At 40.7% G+C, this 15467-nt stretch overlaps 1 protein-coding gene across 3 annotated transcripts in view; it reads right to left on the bottom strand.

The window, feature by feature from the left end:
* The window catches only part of LOC134530416 (uncharacterized), a 211555-nt gene that overhangs the window by 109637 nt on the left and 86451 nt on the right, over positions 1-15467 (bottom strand). For all 3 annotated transcript variants that reach the window (XM_063365221.1, XM_063365222.1, XM_063365223.1), the window contains exon 3: positions 3103-3159. The gene's annotated coding sequence lies outside the window, so the exon portion shown is untranslated. The remainder of the gene's footprint in view (positions 1-3102; positions 3160-15467) is intronic.

Raw genomic sequence — 15467 nt, 5'->3', positions numbered from 1 at the left:
ATAAAAGTAATTGTTAAAAATAATCTCTTCGTTAAAGTAATAAACATATTTGAATTAATGAGTGCAAATAAAAGTAAATTTATCAATTAAATTGTAAATTTAATTTCACTCCTTCTTTGTATCCATACAAAATAGTGATAATTCAATAAAAATGATTATATTCGGTGTAGTTGTTTACATACGAAACAAGGACATTCAGCAGTTCACAAACCAAATCATCAGTGTTCCAGTAAAGTGTACGAAAGCACCTATCACCGATATGACTAGAGTCCGGAAAAATTCGCGGATACATTTCGCGCTGGGATAAAATTCAAATATGTATACCCCTAAGCTAATTTCTCCATTGGCACACAGTTTATAGGGAATACTCCTATTCAATAAGAGACCCTCAACTAAAGAAAAACCAAATCACAGTCCAACAAGTTGAGACGTCGCCAGTCGACAGCCAATGAATAGGTGACATGTGCCCGGGAACACAAAGCACTGTGGAGTCTATAATGGCGGCAATTGAGAACGGCAACTGTTCTGGCCTCTATTTTTGAATCTATGACAGATTAAGTTATCATCAGGGTCATGCATTTTTCGCGAAAAAAAATTCCGAACACTCATTAGACTGCAACAAGGTATGCGCGCGCCAGAGTGGTGACCGTCCGCAAGAGAAGCCATTGCCTTATCTGACCGGGCCCTTCAGACGCGTTTGCTTCCGCGCTGAATGACTGCGATTGGTGTGCTGACAGTTGACATACACCTGAAAGAAAATCAACCAATCACGAAAACCCAGACGATGCCACTGTGTTTTAACTCTCACTTACACTCGAAACATTTTCGCAAAAACTACGTGGTCCCTAGCTATCATTTCTCGCAAAATGTTTTTTTTTCCAATTAGATAAAACAAAGTAATTTGTTTTTCCAAACTACTGGGCTTGCTTAAAATTTACCAGTATAAAAACTAAAAAAGAGATGATAAAAGTTGCTTGTCAGAAAAATTTCTCTCCATCGTCGGACATGCAATGAAAGAAGCTGCGTAAAGTAGTGCGCCAAAGTTTAGCGCGCGGGCAAATTTTGGCGCGAAACAGAACTGGGTCCCGTGGGTTTCCCGCGGGGGGGTGGGAGGGGGGGGCGGTCACGTGACACGTGCTACCCCTGCCCTCCTGGCGGCTTGCTCGCCGTGAGTCGTCCTGTGTCTGTGCCAGACCGCAGGCGACCAACCACAGGCGAAGCGCTACTTTCTGCGCGGAACCCTGACCTACATACTTGCGGCGTTCCGTCGCCGGCAGCTCCGCGCGCGGCGGCATTTAAAAACAACGCGGTGTATATTGTTTAATTCGTCCAGCCGCACACACCCAGACATGCCAAGTAACAGTCCAACTGGTTGCGATCCCTGAATTTTCAAGCACCACGAAACCTTTCAGGTTAAAGCATCGAAAAATTTTTATCCGCCTTTGTAAGATACGGAAAAAAAACATTTTATTAGTTAAAATTTTAAAAGTCTTACAAAAAAATTTAATTTTTGTAACAAACCGATAAGCTTACTGAAATTACGGTCACTATATCAGTGAATTGCCATATTAAAAAAATTGATCTTAAAGCGAACCGTTTTTAGGGAAAGTTTTAACGATTAGAAACATTGGAAAAAAAATAACCACTGGATTGCTGCCACATTAATTTAGAAATTTATTGTTTCTAAAGATCCCTGTTTAATGTTAATAAGTTTACTATTGTTTGAATTCTAAGGTAAAAAAAAAGATCCGGAGGATGTTTTACAACTATAACACAGTAGTTATAAACCATCCTGAAGAAAGACCACGTTGCAAAGGTTTTCGTTCCAGATTATAAATTATTATTCCCGTATTGTTGATTCCATTGTGTCGCGTAGAGTAACTATTTATATTCAATCAGGAAACGATGAATGAATATATTCGATAACCTATTTTATGCGGTTTAGGCAAGCTAAATCAGCCAATAACTAAATAAAAAAAGGGACAACGCTTAGCGGGACTTTGAAATAATCACAGAATAGTGGCGTGGACAATCAGGTCCAACAACCCACAGCTGAGGCAAGGGAGTGAAGCAGCGAAACTTCTTGCAACGGTCCTATTTAATAACATTGTGTGATAGCGCAAGTCAGGTTTCAACAGCATTCTGTCGCTGTCTGAAGTTAAAGATACTTCAGCCGGTATTAGTTAATGAATACAGAGAAAAGTTCAAATTTCACCACACGCCTTGAATTAAAGAACGTGTATTCATAGTGTTGATTATTTTATTGCTTCCTAGTGATTATCTGCAACTCTGTATCATAATAAGAATTTACTGTTAATTACATTGCATATAATCGAGATTTAGTTTTGGACATACACCATTTATTACACTATACGTCATAAAAACCTCAATAACAGAAAAGAAAGATAAATATGCGAACACACGTGGAACAAGCGAAAATCACACAATGTCCAAAAAATTAAAATTGCAGACAACACAGAAAATTCCGTTGGGAGGAATTAGTCAAAGAATTATTACAGCACAGATGGACTCAGTGGGCTGACAACGACGATACACTAGCAACAAGAACATTAAATAAAGACAAAAAACGAATTTGTAAAACACAACGACAAGGAGAATAACCCAACGATGATACCAAACAGATGAAATAGACATCTCAACGACAACACAGAGACGCCCAGGAAAACCCAGCGATGTGACAAAACAGATATTCTGGACCGTGTCCATCTGTGCTGTAAACTTTTTTTATTTACTATTTCCTTCCACGGAATTTTCTGTGCTGGAATCCTTTTTTAATGTTTTGACATCGCCTGATTTGGCCTTGTTTTCTGTGTGTTTGATATTTATATTTGTTGTCTGCTATTGAGGTTTCTTACGTCATAGGCTACATTGTAGTCAGCAATGGCGTATGTCCAAAACTACATCCCGAATCAATCTTCCAGGTTGCAAGAACCATTAAAAATAACACATTGCATATGCTTTGTCACTTCCGCTGTGGCTACCAGCACGCGAGCCCGGATATCAGTTTCCGACCCTGGGCACTGACCAGCGCTAGCACACAAACACTACAGGACACAACTGAATGGAGGAGAAAGCACTCACCTCAGCCGGACAAAGAAGAGCGGCAGGTGCAAGAGACGCGCAGACTGGCGAAGCCTCCTGCAACGAACCATAAAACCTCAGTTACATAAACCATATCTCGTGGCTTTGATCACCATACCATTTTCTTACAATGCTAGGTACAATATCGGTAATATTAATGACTAGAGACCTGAAAAATTCGCGGATTCATTCGGTGATAGGCTAGAATTCGAACACATCTACCTCTTAGATAATTTTGCTATTGGCTTACTGTTCATCTGGACGAATCTCAACCAGTTATAAACCCTCAACCAAAGAACGATCGAATCACAGACAAACCATCTGAGACGACTTACAAGTTGGCAGCCAATGAACTTGCGTTATTTGCCCGAGTGTACAGGGGTATGTACAGTCTATCCTGAAGGCCATCGAAACCGCGAATTTTAAAGGTCTCTATTATTGACCATTGCGTGGCCGAAAACGCGAGCGGTTAGCTAGTTGGGAAATGAATCTGTATTGCTACACAGGGCGGACACATATATCATTAACTTCTTGGAGGGCACCAAAAGAATGAGACAAACAGCTAGATACATGGGCGTAAATTCCAAGTACACACCCCCCTTACCCTTTTCCAAAATCAAAAAGCCCGTATTTGTGAGGAGGCCCGTTTTTGCTTACAAATCGTTAATTGTGAAACAAGAATCTTACAGATTTTCGCCCCTGTCTATATATGCCTACTAATAACTTAGTATGAATATAAGTATGTTTTTATTTTTTTTCTGAAATAAAATAAGTTTGTATTAATATACATTACAAAAATTTTTTCATTGTCATTCACACATTTTTGATAAGCATTCAATATAAAAAAAATGAATCACAATCCATTGCAACTTTAACCCTTCTTGAAGAAGATGACATGAACACGTGTGGCTTCCCCCCCCCCCCCCTCCCGCGCACGCACCTCTGGACCTGTCTCATGTGACTAACACAAAAAATAACTCTTAATATGGCGGGGATTGACTTCTTTTAATAGGTTCCCGGGAAATCACGAAGAGGTAAAGAAACACCGATGATGGGGAATGTCGCGACACCTGCTAGTGTTGAAAAGCTCGAGTATTTCTCTTTCGGCCGCCAGCGCGCGTGTGGGGCTGACGTGGTGGCATCATCCATCACGTCGCCGGGGGCAGGAATGCCCTGCCCCCCCCCCCCCCAACCAGACATTGTGGGCCGTCCCGCTCGAGTGTGTTCGGCTTGTGGTCCCGCGGCAGCTCCCGGCAGGAGCACCTGTGCGACCCACACCTGTTAGCACGTGTGCGAGTCGATTCATCCGGTAATCGATATTTCACGCCTCTTGATTGGAGGTCCCTTCCTCTCCCTACCACCCTTTCTCGACCCGACGCGCCGCGCCAGATGTCCGGCCGCGTTCCACCTCGTCAGGCCGGCTACATTAGTGTTCGATATTCGTGCGATGCACTGTTCGACAAGTATAACAACAATTGTTTTCTTTTTTTTTAATTTCTGTGTCACATCTTAGCTCTCGGTATACAGTTTTTGGTAGGAGTAATTTCGTGAATGGAACGGAAATATGTAAACACGGTGCTGCCATCTGTGTCGGATGGCGCGAACCAAAGTTCACAAAGCATAAAGGATACTTTATGGTATTAACGGTTTGATAAAAATTTTAACACGGTTTTTTTTTTTTTTTTTTTTTTTACCTTTTTAGCTTTTAATGGAGCAGTTTCATTATATAGCTTAAAATTTCGGTCTGCTAATAAAAGTATTCAGTAGTCGATGTAGCTGCACCGTCAGCAAATTCTAGCGGCGGGTGCGAAAAATAAGTGTGATTCGCGTTACTAAAATAGTCGAGAACACAAATTTTCGAATATTAACACGCTTGGCGTTATTATAAAGAATTATACGTTACATTCCGTGTCCGAGTGTCGTATCATGCGTGTATTTGCAACGTGAGAACATATGAATTTGCTCGTTAGCGAGCTAAGATGCTACACATCTCTGGCGAGTACTAAAAACTTGCTTACGTTTTTCATTTTTTTCCATTTTTTTGCATCAATTACTCAACTTAAATTACACTAAGATTTAACATGAATACAAAAAACACCCTTAAAAGCAATCTTTAATGTGAGGGTTAAGAGTGTACTTTATGTCTACATGCATAACTCTTCTTACAATATATACCATTATAGAAAGAATTACTGAAAAAATTATTATTTTTTAAAAATTATAGAAGTTTTAAAAATGCAATTGTGTTATGTAAGATAAAGTAATGTTTTAATGAAATATATATAGAAATTTAAAAATTACCATTAAAAGAATAATACATCTACATGAGCTACCAGAGGAAAGAACACTCATCTTCAGTTCAATTGTCTAGCCATAGACAGGGAAACTATTATTAGTTTTTAAATATTCCACAGAAATTAACTGCAAACTTTGCACTGGTATATCTCTGGCGTTACAGAGTAATTCATTGGCTTCTTATTCCTGAAGAATTCTATCTGTAATGATAGGTGCAAAATTCTTTTTTGTTTCCCTCCTTAGACTGTGCACACACGCGCAGTCGACTAACGTGACAACTGCAGACGCCAATCTCAGTGTTTTAAATACATTCATTTTTTTATAACAATGGACAATTGTTTGCAACTAGTTTTATCAACTTAATAAGGGTCCTTATTGGATATATTTATATCCCACAAAGAAACAAAGCACATGCAATCGTATGGTATTCAGTTGTCAGTACGCATACATCCGCAACTGAAGTCGAAGGCTCTTGAACGGTATTCAAAATCAATAGTCAGGATTGATTGGTGGAATTTTTTTTTCTCGCTATGGGTTAAACTCAACTGTACTGGGGAAACGGTGGTTGAGTAGCCAGATTCTGGGTTCGATTCGAAACGGGGTAACACCTGGATTTTTTTTTACGTTCTTTGAATATTTTTCCAATGGTGAAGATTGACTTATAATAGTTTGGGAATCCACTATCGCTGGTCTACACAAAATAACTTCCATTCCTCTTGAATTGCTTAAAGCGTGGTTCATTACGTCAGTTACTCGTCGTGACATCGAATATTTAAAAAAAAAAAAAAACTGTTACAAGTGATTGCGCCATACACGAAAATGCAAATACTACGCGCTTTTGTTATTTGAAAACGTTTTAAAATTGGTCTCTATCTTCGTGACGCTTCGACTTACAAACCAACATCCCGATTCATAAGAAATATTCACCTAAAAAATAATGTCACTAGTAGTTGAAGTTATATATATATATTGAGTCTTTGAGTTATATTATATTTTGAGTCTTGTGTATGTATTGTCATCCAGTTCTGAGCTATGCTTAAAGTTTCAAGTGTCTAACTCATCGGGAAGTTAAGTTTGAAATCGATTGTAATATTTGCATCACCGAGCAGACAAGACAAGAAAGCGCGGCAGAATGTGTATCGGCTCGAAGGGGGCGCCGGGGGCGGGCCCCGGGGAGAAGGCGGGGGCCCCCGGAAGGCCCGCGCGGGGAAACCCCTGGGAACCGCGCGTTCTCCACGCCGCACAGTCCGCTGCCTCGTCCGCCCGCGCGCTGGACCGAGGCCTCCCCCCACTCCCCCTCCAGCCACCGCCAACCCTCCACCACGTCACCGTCAACGGTCGCAACAGTACTTTCCTCTTCGTCATTTTTACGTGAATACGTCTTTAAAATTGCTTCCATAGTGGGAGGCAATTCAAAAAAACAATGTGAACTTGGTTGATAATAATATAAAATTTTATAGAAATATCTAGACATTTATGTGAGTGTATTAGCCACGTTTGTAATCTGCAAAACTGTTAGTTATAGTGGACTAATGAGGCATGAGGTGATCTTAGGAGATTTATATGAATGTATTAGCCATTAGCATGTTTGTAATCTGCAAAACTGTTCGTTTTAGTGGCAAATGTGGCGTGCAGCTATTAATATAAATTTTTGTTATCACCTTTTGTTATAGTTTTGAAAAGAATTCTAAATAATAAAATGAAAAGTTCTAACGCCTGAACTTAGTGTTTTTTTCTTAGAGACCCTCCCTCTTCCCCTTACTGTACCAGTGAGAGAAGAGAGAGACACTCGTTTCAACGAATGATAACAAAATCGGGGGATACAGTTTGGTGTTGCAGCTACATATCTATCATCTCCATCCAAAATTTTTCATTACACCACTGTATAGCTAAAGGATCAAAGAATTCGTTACGCTAAGTGATGGACTGTGGCACATCGCGCGCGGCGGAGGAGAAAGCGCCGCTTTTTTAAAGTCATTTTGCTGCGTTTCGAGATTTCCATTTAGTAAAACTTTTGACTCGGTGAAGCTACGACGTTCGTTTGAGTTTCAATCGTCAGCTCTCATCAAAATATATCGATTGTATATATAAAACATTAGTGTAAAATAGCTACAGTGAATATACATGGTGTTAAATTTAAAAAAAAACAGCGTATTTTATATTTTGTACTTATAGAATATATTACCTGTTACGTGAACGTATTCACGTACAACACACGGCTGAGTCCATGACACAGCCACACCCCATTTTATTACGCTTCAGAAATAATTCACTAAATTAAAAAGGAAATTTAACACTAACATTTTACCTAACTAAAAAAAAGTTTGTTTGTTTGTTTGGGAGGGGTTTTGGTTAGTCCCAGGCCGAAGCCTATACGCCTAATGATGCTGGATTTCAGCCATGCAGGAAGGGTAGCACGCATAATATATTTGTTCGGGGATTGGCCAACCATGGCAGCAATTGATGCCATGACTTACTCCCCTATCTTAAATCTAGACTATAACTAGTCAAGTTGGGCCCAGGTAAAACCTGCATAGATACTGGGCTCATTCATGCGGGGTTGAGCAGTGCAAGCACTGAGCAGGCAGGTCCAGTACAGGACAAGAAGGATGGTCTGGAAGAAGAGTTCCAGCCATGCTGGGGTCGGGAGCTTGGGCCTAGCGGTCCACATTGGTGCTTGTGCGCGTCTGGATTGCTACCAGCGACGCAGGCGCCCCTGGCGGCGGGCGACTTCATTCCAGCTTGTGTGTGAGTGCATCTAGACATTTAAATCTACGTGCAGTATTTTGATTAATGTAAACATTTTAAAAATTGTAACAAATGACAATTAAATAATAACTTAAGGTATCTTGCATTAGTTTTTATAAAGTTGAACGTTAAAAAGAGCAACTAATTTCCATAAAATATTGTTTAAAAATTAACACATAAAAAGTCAAAAATTAATATTTAAATAAAAATTACAAGTACATAAGTGACAACAGCTTTGAAACCTTACTTACATACTAAAGAAATTTCTTCACCCGTTAAATGATCCAGCGAAAGATTAGTAACTTCTTATTTGAAAAAATAATTTTTTTTTAATTTTTTACGAAGAAAAACTACAATTTTTGGAAGCAAAAATTCTGAATATCTCTATGAAATTGTTTTATGAAATATAGGAATAGGTAAATTTCTGTCTATGCTGTGCATGATAATTATGATCTACATAATTTAATTGATTTTCCCTTCGATACATATTTGTTATTTCAGCTCTAATATACAATCTTTTAATATCTAATATTCTTAAAGGTTTATAATGTTCATTGGATGGATACGTATGGTTTTTTAATGACTCTTATTGTAAGTTTTTGCCAGAATGCCATACTTAAAAATATCAAAGTAAACCATCCTTCAACAGATTTGCATGGCAAAGTAACACATTTTCCTAACCATTTCATGACTTTAAGTCATTCACGCTCGGATTAAAGTAATGGTGGTTTTATTAATTATAAATTTAACATGTGATTATATTAATACACGGTTAAGTAATACTGAGAAATTCCATGTTACGATTGATTTGGTGGTCGTTAATTCTTCCAATGAAAATGGACGAGGTATCGTCTGCATTTTGAGTATATTTTTGTTAGGAATCGTTTCCGATTGAGTATTTCTTTGATTTTGCATTTTTATTCATGGTGCAATTGGTTATATGTACCTACTTGAAATGTTGAAATATTACCCACATGGATACGATTGAATCTAAAACATTAAGGGTTTCAAAGCGTTTTCACCAAACTAGCTAGGTTGACAAAACACTTAAGAATAAATTTTGATGTACACGTCAACATAACATATTTTTTTAAAATAATCGGTAGAACTTGACCTTCGAAGTAATCATATGCTAATATTAAAGCTTAAAAGAAAACTGTTCAAATCCATTCAAACATGTTTCTTTTAGTAGCCTACTTGTACTTGTGGAATATTCACTTGCCACCACAAGTTTACACAAGTGCTCACGTGTAAAACTAATAACACTGTACTTGACTTGATGTAAGCTTTTGGACATACGCCATTGCTATGCACATGCATGTCTGTAGAAGAAAACTACAAAAAAACACAAATGACAAAAACACAAATTAAGCAATAAATTGCTGTTGTCAGGATATAAACACCACACAATACTCCACAACAGGAATATGGTCAACAAACAATGAAAAACAAAGAAAAATGGACTGTCAAAACGAGAGAAAAAAAAACCGTTTTGTTAGTCCATTTTTCTTTGTTTTTCTTTGTTTGTTGACCATATTCCTGTTGTGGAGTATGGTGTGTATCCTGACAACAGCAATTTATTCCTTAATTTGTGTTTTTGTCATTTGTGTTTTTTGTAGTTTTCTTCTACAGACATACATGTGCATAGCAATGGCGTATGTCCAAAAGCTTACTTCAAGTAATGCACTCACATTGCACAAATATTTCAAAGATAACAACACTGTACTTGTCGGATGAAAGCTCGCACCCTGGCGATGTTGTCCCGACAGAGGGCCTGCCTGCTCGGAGGCCGCTCGCCCTTGGCCGAGGGCACTAAGGGCGACACGCAGCCCTTCCTTCTGAGAAGCAGCTATGTGGGTCGCCGGCGCGCGGGGCGGAGGGCGCACGAAATCTTCCGTAATAACACCTCACGAAACATTGATTTTGCGCCGTGAAATATGAATGGGCGACGCGTGCCACCAACTAGAAACCAAACGAGTTAAAAAAAATAATAACTGCGGGAAATCGCAAATCGGCGCAGTTCAGAAAGCGTCCGCACCGAAAGCAGCGGCGTTCGCGGCTAATCAGCAGTTGAGCGCGACTTTTAGTCGGAGACACTCCCATCAGGGAGGTGTTGCCAGCAAGATTTCAAAGATTCTGGAAGTTCATGTAGCTATGTAGAGTAATTTAAAAAAAAAAATTAACCGGGTCCTAAGCTCATGCGGTGAAGGTAGTGGATTTTATCCCAAAATTAATTAGCAATGAGATGGAATATAAGTCGTTCTGAGCTCACTATAGTCTCAGTGTATAATCTCATCACGCAAAAACTGAACGAAGTCTTTAAAAATCGTTGTGTTATCTACAACAGGTTAATTTCAGTTCTTTTATCGAAGAGCATGTTTGAAAGTGAATTACTGATTAAAGGCTAAAGTATAGTGTATTTGAGACACGCGTACATGTCGTAAAAAAATTAATGACAATATGAAACAGTGATGAAAGTATTGCTAATTTATTGCGCTTCCAAATAACTTCCACGCGTGTTGAGGCATTTGTCCCCAACGATGGATCAGGTTGAGAATCCTGGTCTCACGGCGCTCCGTCTGTTGCGAGAAGAGCCACATTCGCTCGGCACGTACGGGCTCGTCATCAGTTCTTACCGCCGAGGAACTTCTTCAGGTGGAGACGGGAGGTTGACTCGTTTCTCCTGCTCAGATGACGACGTGATCGCAAACGCACGTTTCACCGGCGACCAACGAAAGCTGTCGGTGTCGTGGAATAACGAGGTCTTGCATTGCGCCCGGTCAGTACCGCCCTCTACAGTACCGGTCAAACGTTTAAGACCACTGTGTAAAATAATAAAATAGCACATAAAACAGAAAGTTTTGCCGAAAAATATATTAATTTTTTTTAAATATTCTTTTACATATAAGTAAAGAATACCTACAGCTGCGACGATAGGCTATGTTTAGTTTAGGTGTTATTAATTTTTAAAGATTTTCTCGTAACTACAAAATTACCACATTTTGCGACATACAAACATTTTTGTGTCCTATACTGTTAAAGTAACATCTACGTGGAATTTTTTGTTTTCATAGAAAAGTGTGGTTGTCAGTTTGGTTAAATAAAAAAAATCCTAAAAAAAAAATCCAAAAAAAGCCGGACACATTTGTTGAAAAAAAAAATTAAAAAAGAGCAATCTTTTACATGATTTTTAAAAATTCATAACTTAACTATCGAGTAAGCTACAGAAGCCTGCTTTCTTCCTGCGCGTAGTTCATCTTCTGCTACGCGCGTGAAGGCAGTTTCGGAACAGCAACTGCCGCCACTAGAGCTCCCCCCAAGCCAGGCTCGGGTGGGCTTGTCCTCGCCGAACTTCGATCGCATTCTTCTAAGTCTCGGCACAACCTGCCTCACGCTCCCCTGCAGTTCTGTGCATTCCTCAGTGATTCGAGGACGTCGAACCTGCTTTCTCATCTGAGACAGTATTGGCCGGGTTTAACTCTTTTCAGAGGCACCATTTTGAAACCTATCCGAGGGCCACACGCACGTGAACTAATATTACATTTCATGCAACAATTTTTATTGATTTTTTAGTAACTAATAATTACAATAAGTGACAATGATGAGGGGGGAAAATAACACGTAAGTCTTTTATTACTCGCTAGTGTTGTGTAACATCTAACCTCGATAACGAGAAAATTCATGGCCACTCATGTTACAACCACACTTATAATACGAAACTCAAGCCTCGGGCAGAAAATTTAACTTTGAATTCTTCAAAATAATGCCAAGTTGTGATAAATATCCAAAATTTGTGTTTTTTAATATATTTCTGTAATCTGCGAATCACACTTAGTTTCCGTTCCCGCCACTAGAATTCGCTGCCGGAACAGCTATGACGATTATCGAATCATTCCATTTGCAGGGTGAAATATTTAAACTATATAATAAAAGAGCTCCGATAAAAACGAATAAGGCTTCGAGAAAATACTTAACCCTGGGTAGGACATTTTAAACAAGTGATTATATTAAAATACTGCCAATCTTGTTAAAATACATTAAACAGTTAATAGTATAAAGTTTCCCTTTGGCTTTGTGAACTTTGGTTCGCTCCATTCGCCACAGATGGTAGCACCGTGGTTACATTTTTTTCGTTCCATGCGACTTTCATTCCATTCACGAAATTACTCCTACCAAATGCCGTATGCCGAGAGGTATAAGAAGTGTTCTTGTAACAATAATATTCTAAAAATGATATTTTTTCAATATTTCTGTGAGAATATTCGAACATTATCTACTGAGAAATTATTGTGCATAGGTTACTCGTTTATGCAAAAAAAGACGGTTTATACCCGACAGTACACATGCGTATATAGTTGTTGGAATAATATTTTAGCGGGCCGTACTGAAAGATGTCGGGACCGCACTCGGTCAACATACTCATATGACACTAAAAAGACCCTGCATGTGGAATGGAATGAGGCCCAAAGGTGGAGCGTGAACATAACGACTCGGTGCAGGAAACGTGAAGGATTAGGGGGGGGGGGGGAGGTGTTTCCTTGGAAATACCCCTCCAGCAAAAAAAAAAAAAAGAAAAAAATAACGTCCGCTACCTTTCCCAAGATGCGGTAATTCTGGCATGATGGCCCTCGGGAACCTAGCAGAAATCGCCACGGTGGGTTCGAGATTATTTCGACTACACCACCACCACCACACTGAACTCAACAACGCGAGAGACAACGTCCATTAGCGACGATTACGTTACTTTAGAGGAACTACGCGGACGATGACTCAGCGTGATTGACGTGTAAAACGAACGAAACGAATCGCACAATTGAGCGTTAAGCAACCTCCGGAAATACGACACCGTGACCTGAAAGTAAGCCGTCAGGAGTTGAGTGGACGGGCGCGCGCGGGGCACCTGACGGACGAGAGATATGCAACCCGCCGAGCAGCGGTGAAGAGCGTGTTGCGGAGCTTGCCGCAGCTCGTTTGAGCGATAAATTAATTCGCACGCCGCGCCGCGCCGCCCCCCGTGGAGATGCAAACACAGATTGGAAGCACGCTCCCGCGGGATTTTCACGCTCGGAGAGGCCCGCGCGAACGTGGCTGAGCGGCAACCTGCTCGCGTGCCGGCTACCGGGTCTTGCGACCACTCGTTTAGCGTGTTCACGGAAACCTGTCTCGCCTGCTAATCCGATGAAGTTTTAATTACTCCGGCAAGCATTCCAAAGCTGGCGGCGCTTTCAAAAGCCGTGCACGAGACACATCACTGAACAACAAACAAGGAACGCAGACAGTTTATAACACGAAGTAGCTCAATTAAAGACTTATTTTAAATGTTAGGATAGCAATTTACCACTTACATCGAACTTGTCGAAGTCGCTTGCGCTTCAGCTTTCCCCGTTCACGTCAAACATCAAATTAGTCTAATGTGAAAATTAAATTTAATATATTTTATGTGTTTCCTACGGTATATATAAACAGCCTCAGATATGTTTAGTAGCTCATTATAAGTATCTGTTTTAACCGCCGTCAAGACTGCAGACGTTTTGCGCGTGGGTTTTAACCGGAGCAAGTTATCTCCGGATAGGGTTCTTGTATGTTGTATATTACCCATATGTTGTCCTAGAGCATGGAATAAGCAGAAAAAAAACTTCAAAATAAGCAAAAAAATTCCATAAAATTTAGTTTGGACGTTGTCTATCAACCACGATTCACAGTCACGATTTTGCAAGCGCAAACACCCACCCCCACTCAGCGAGTTGGAGGGGGGGAGGGGTGTTTGATCTACGCCCGTGATCGACGGTAACGCAAATCGTGGATCGAGTGGATGTTCAGGGCAATTAATGGAGCACATGTCGAAGTTTGTTTACGTCATAAAGACGAGTGGAGACCGATAATTAACAAAAGTGTGTTGTTTCCCCCCAGTTGAGCGGTTGTTGTAATCAGGGGAAGACTTAAAGCCCATCCTATACGACGTGTATTCTTATCTCCCGTCCGGATCCGGAGCCCCGGCAGACGTCTCTTCCGGCGGCCGCCGCGCGCGGCGGGCTATTCCGGGCGCCACGAGCGTCCGGAACCGGTCCCGGCGGCCATTAGCGCAGGATGTGCGCCCCGAGGCGTCGCGACGCCCCGGGCCGGAAGCTGCTCCTTCAAGCCTCGCTGCCACGTCAGCGCTGATGAGCGCCCTTCGCTGACGTCACGGGCCGCCCGCCCACGCGAGCTGCCGCCTCGAGGTCCGAGCTCCGCGGGCTTCGCGGGCGTTGCTTTCCGCGCGGTTTCACACGGCGACCAAAAAAACATCTAAAGTTTGACAGCATCGGATGCACTGTACTGTGGGGTAGGGGGCTGGAGGTGGTGCATAAGCTGGGATGGGTAGCCTCAGCCCCTGTGTATAGCTAACGGCTCTAACGCCCTCCTGGTTGCGTATGCGGCGTATCCGCATCCATGTCCATGGGGGCCCCAGCCTGGACATCCTTATAGGATATGAAGGATGGGTTATCAAAATTGGGGGAGAGATCCTCAAAACCTGTACTTTTTTTTTTTGTAAATTGAACAGAAACATTAATTTAAAACCACAGGAATTTTTACATCACTACAAAATAGTGTTCACGTTTACACTGGGTTCATATTCATACCCCGCCATTTATTGCACTGCGTTGTCTCAGTACTTCCGATAAGTGAAACTTATTTGTGTGAACAGTTTCCGTAACCGCTTTCCAGCACTAACTACATACGCACGTGGCAGAGCAGGTGAACACGAGAAGCACCGAGGCAGGATTGCTGTCGCCAACGACGCCGGCTCCCCACGGCCAGAAGTCGGTTACGCTGACCTGCGCACGGCCGGGGTCGCCAGAAGTGTTGGGGAGTCCAGCTCAGGGTTGGCCACACTTTCAATTGCGAGGGCAAGTTTGAAAAAATTGAGAAATCCTAACAGGCCAGTTTTTGCCTTGAATAATTTTTAAATAACATCTTTTTCCTTGTTTATATGCCATTTCGGATAAAATTCATATAAATAAAATCATACATCACAGTTATAATCTAGATAGCTATTACATATAATATTTATATAATTCATATATATATTTAAACTTTTTGAATATATATACACATAGGGAAACCTAGGGCATAACGGGGTACCAAGATGGAAATTTTTTTAGAAATACCAAAGGGTTAACTAAAAAACCAGAATATTTTTCTATTAAAACAGTATAATGTAACAATTGCAAAAATACAATAATATTGTAAGAAAACAAGAGCATAATTTTTTTCCAAAACAATTACATCATTTACCCCGTTCGGCCTCGAACGTGGAAATGAAGGGGACAAGAAATTATACA

The sequence above is a fragment of the Bacillus rossius genome, chromosome 3, assembly GCF_032445375.1.
Source record: "Bacillus rossius redtenbacheri isolate Brsri chromosome 3, Brsri_v3, whole genome shotgun sequence".
In the NCBI taxonomy this organism is placed as follows: Eukaryota; Metazoa; Arthropoda; class Insecta; order Phasmatodea; family Bacillidae; genus Bacillus; species Bacillus rossius.
Note: the sequence above shows the minus strand (reverse complement) of the source record. Positions and strands in the feature narration are given on the sequence as shown.